The sequence below is a fragment of the Silurus meridionalis genome, chromosome 5 (genome assembly GCF_014805685.1).
Source record: "Silurus meridionalis isolate SWU-2019-XX chromosome 5, ASM1480568v1, whole genome shotgun sequence".
NCBI classification, from domain to species: domain Eukaryota; kingdom Metazoa; phylum Chordata; class Actinopteri; order Siluriformes; family Siluridae; genus Silurus; species Silurus meridionalis.
In genome coordinates this window covers 28,871,769-28,876,768 of record NC_060888.1, presented here as the reverse complement: position 1 = coordinate 28,876,768, position 5,000 = coordinate 28,871,769, and the positions used below count along the sequence as shown (strand labels likewise).

General features: G+C 46.1%; 1 protein-coding gene across 1 annotated transcript in view; it reads right to left on the bottom strand.

Moving 5' to 3' along the window:
* Nucleotides 1-5,000, bottom strand: part of LOC124386601 (protein inscuteable homolog) — a 50,472-nt gene that overhangs the window by 19,840 nt on the left and 25,632 nt on the right. The gene's annotated exons all lie outside the window — the stretch shown is intronic.

Below are 5,000 nucleotides of genomic sequence, written 5' to 3'. Positions count from 1 at the left end.
ATTTGCAGTGGACGAATAGCGTTCAGGGGAAGACCTGCCAGCTGAGAGCTGCAGTATTCCAGTCTTGAAATGACTAGAGACAGAACAAGCACCTGGGCAGCCTGTGTGGACAGAAATGGTTGAATCCTTCGGATGTTATAGAGAAGAAATCGACAAGAACGAGCAACATTAGCAACATGTGGGAAGAAGGACAGTTCATTGCCCATAGTTACCCCAAGGTTACGATCAGTGGCTGAAGGGGAAAGCAAAGAGTCATGAAGTGTTATTTGGAGATCTTGACCTGGAGATGAATCACCGGGGATGACCTGCATTTCTGTTTTGCTGGGGTTGAGTTTTAGTTGGTGAGCACTCATCCATGAAGATATGTCTGTCAAGCATGCTGATATCCGAGCGGAAGCTGTGGTATCGAGCCTTGTGGGACTGGTCTACAGGCTGGTCTACAGTCTGAGCTTGGGGCTCACGCTCCCTAGGCCCTGGTGCAGCAGCAGTTACGGGCCTTTTAGCAGCAGGCCGAGCTGAAGCCGCAGAGGGTACGACTCCAGCAGGTTCAGCTGTTTCCTGCCCCGGTCGCTTGGAATCACTGGGGTCACTCTGTCTTTCAGGACAGGCGCGAATAAGATGCCCAAACTGACCACGTTTAAAACATTTTATTTCTGCATTGGTGGAAACAAAAATGTTGTCGTCAAACCCATCAATCCTGAACTTGAACACCACGTTTACTTCATCCAGACCTTCATTCAGAACCATAAAAAACATCGGCCTGAAAGACACCAAGTGTTTAATCAGTGGGGACTTACAGCCGAGGGGGATTTTCTTCATGGGGGAGACGGTTCACCCGTACCGAGACAGCTCCTTCACAATCGCCTCATCACTTATAAAAGGAGGGACATTGGAAATCAACTTTTTTAGCAGGAGAACTGAGAGGAGAAACCAGTATACATTCATTACTCAGCACAATTCCCTTCTGGATCAGTTTATTCACTTTCTCAAGATTATTTATGAAAACCACAATTGCACTGTTCATGCGGGAGGCAGAGACACTATTCTCATGTCCCACCACATTTCCGATTGCTAACACACAATCCTCTACACTCGCCCCGCACACACACACATAAACACACACTCCTTTACACTCGCCCACACACACACACACACACACACACACACACACACACACACCTACACACAAACACTCCTCTAGACTCGCCCCACACCACCCACACACCGTGCCGGCGAGTCAAACTCTCATACAGCCTCGCGCTTGGAGATGCCATGCTAAACACTCACACACACACATGCCAGTGCTCACAGGCATGCTAGTACACACTTGCGCATGCACACACACACACAAACACACACACTAGATATTTTTGCTAGATGTTTAAGCAAAAAATGTTTAAAAAAGCTAAAAGACGACGAAGAAATTGCCAACATGCCAACCGCTCTCGCACTCTACATTTAAGCTGCTCTGTTGCAGAGCACAAGGCAATGCAGCGGGTGGTCAAAACTGCCCAGTGCATCACAGGGACTCCACTCCCAGCCATGGAGGACATCCAGAAGAAACGCTGTCTGCATCGAGCTCGCAGCATTCTTAAGGACTCGTCTCATCCCGCCCCTAAACAGTTTTCTCTTCTGCCCTCCAGCAGGCGTTTCAGGTGCCTCCGGACCAGGACCAGACGACTAAAGAACAGCTTTTTTCCTAGAGCTGTCTCTTTACTGAACTCTGCCCCTCGCTGATCCTACTGCCCTTCATACACTGTTACATCCTCCCCACCCACACCTCACACTTCCTTATTTCGCTAATGGACTGTCTACACAAAAACTTATGCTCACTTGTACACTTGCTCATTTCTCACCTCACACTTTGTTATTGCACTAATGGACTGTTTACACAAAACTATGCTCATTTGTACACTTACTCTTCTTTGCATTGCTGCTTACCATTACCTTATTACCATTGTATATTTACCCGTTTTTTGTTTATAGTAATAGCAATATATTATGTGCCTTCTGTAAATTTCTGTTTATAGTAATAAGCATCTGTATATTATATTCATAGTACATATATATATTCATCTGTATATTATTGCTCATAGTCTATAATAGCATTCTATTTAACTTATGTAAATCATGTAAACACTGGATATCCTGCACTTGCTGTTATTGCACTCTGGTTCGACCCAAACTGCATTTTGTTGCCTTGTATTTGTACATGTGTAATGACAATAAAGTTAAATCTAATCTAATATAATTTAGTCTAATAGTCCTTCATCTGAACACACTCCTCAGCTGTTAGTGTAGAACTCCAGCGGTGTAGGAGCTGGTTAGTGATGCGCAGGGACTGGAGTCCCTGGTTCTCCCCTCATGACAGGTCTGCCCTGCGACATTCACCAGCTCCCTGAGTGTGATGATCCTTGAGGAGATTAACGCTCTGGAGAGTGTGGGGGTGGTCACACCTGAGATGTACCAGTGCACCAGGGGCACCTCCATAATCTGTTTTTTTTTTTTTTTTTTTTTTTTTTTCGTCAGCGCTAAATAAACTAGTAATGCATAAACATTCAGTGTGTTTGAGTCCAATAAAAACAAAGTTCTGTCCAGCCCCAGTCCTCCCACCATGTGCAAAATCCACTGGCTGCTGTTCTCCAAACCAGGTTACTGGGCCCGTATAGGTGTCTCTGTATAAATTGGAGGTGATAGGCTGCAGTTCTGAACCAGCCCTTGCCCCCCTTCCTCCTTGGCCAAATGGAGGACACTCTGTGGAATCCAGTCTTCCCTCACCACATCCATGAACCTCCTCCTTGGTCTTCCTATTTTCCTCCTTCCTGGTGGCTCCATCCTCAGCATTCTTCTACCAATATAATTCATGTCCCTCCTCTGCACATGTCCAAACCATCTCAATCTCACCTCCCTCACCTTGTCACCAAAACGTCCTACATGGGCTGTCCCTCTAATAAACTAATTTCTAATCTTGTCCATCCTCGACACTCCCAACAAAAACCTTGACATCTTCAGCTCTGCTACCTTCAGCTCCACCTCCTGTCTTTTACTCAATGCCACTGTCACAATGCCACTGTCTCTAAACCTCCATCCTCCCTGACTGCTAATGACTTTGCCTCCTTCTATGATGAGAAGATTAGGAAAATCTGCCAGACCTTCACTTCCTCTCCAACTATGATTACACAACACAGCCAACAATCCACTACGTCTCTATCAAGCTTCTCAACCTTAACAGAAGATGAGATACTGCAAGTCATCCGATCCTGCAATCCCACCACCTGTCCTCTGGATCCAATCCCTTCAACTACGCTCCAGACCATCACGCAAGATCTCCTGCCCTTCATCTCCACAATCATCAATGGGTCATTAACATCTGGCTATGTACCAACTACCTTCAAGCAAGCAAGGGTCATTCCTATCTTGAAGAAACCGGCTCTGGATCCATCAGACATCAACAACTACAGACCGGTATCACTCCTTTCCTTTCTTTCTAAATCTCTGAACGCACTGTTTTTAACCAACTGTCTGTCTATCTCTCACAGAACAACCTCCACGATCCGAACCAGTCTGGGTTCAAAGCGGCACATTCCACAGAGACGGCCCTATTGGCTGTTTCTGAGAAACTACATGCTGCTCGGTCAGCCAAGCTGTCATCTGTACTTATCTTTCTGGACCTTTCAGCAGCATTTGACACAGTCAACCACAAGACACTTTTGGTGTCAAGAGCCTTGATATCTGCGGAACAGCATGGGAATGGTTTGCTTCCTACCTGGAAGGTCGCTCATACCAGGTAACATGGAGGGATCCACATCTGCCCCGTGCAGACTCACCACTGGTGTCCCACAAGGCTCGGTACTTGGTCCCCTCCTTTTCTCCCTCTATACCCACTCCATTGGTGAAGTCATATCCTCACATGGGTTTTCTTATCACTGCTATGCAGATGACACTCAACTCATCTTTTCTTTCCTCCATCAGATACCACAGCTTCCGCCGGATCTCAGCATGCTTGTCAGACATATCTTTATGGATGAGGGCTCACCAACTTAAACTCAACCCCAGCAAAACAGAACTGCTGGTCATCCCAGGTGATTCATCTCCAGGTCAAGATCTACAAATAACACTTCATGACTCTCTGCTCTCCTTCAGCCACTGCTCGTAACCTTGGGGTAACTATGGACAATGAACTGTCTTTTTCCCACATATCGCTAATGTTGCTCGTTCTTGTCGATTTCTTCTCTATAACATCCGAAGGATTCGACCATTTCTGTCCATACAGGCTGCCCAGTTGCTTGTTCAGTCTCTTGTCATTTCAAGACTGACTACTGCAACTCTCTGCTGGCAGGTCTTCCCTGAACGCTATTCGTCCACTGCAAATGATCCAAAACGCAGCTGCACGACTTGTGTTCAATCAGCCCAAGTTTTCCCACACCACCCCACTGCTGCGCTCCCTTCACTGGCTTCCAGTAGCTGCACGTATCAGATTCAAAACACTGATGCTTGCCTACAAGGCCAAAAATGGACCAGCACCATCTTACCTCAGTGACCTCATCACATCTCGCACTGCACCACGCTGTCTGAGATCCTCCAGCACTGCTCGACTGGTACCACCTTCTCTCAGAATGAGAGGTAAGTACAATTCAAGGCTCTTCTCTGTTCTGCCACCGAGGTGGTGGAATGAACTTCCCCTAGATGTCCGTACAGCAGAGTCCCTGATTATCTTTAAGCGACGACTGAAGACCTACCTCTTCCTGAAATACCTAAATTAGCACTTTCCAAGTTTGTAGAATTCGAGTTATATTTATATTGAGTTTGTATTCTTGCATACCAGTGTAGATTTATTCACTACTAGAGATTTAAAGCACGTTTGTACGTCGCTCTGGATAAGGCGTCTGCTAAATGCCGCAAATGTAAATGTAAATGTAAATGTAAACCATACAACATCTCAGGTCTCACCACAGTCCTATAAACTTTCCCTTTCACTCTCACAGATACTCTTCTATCAC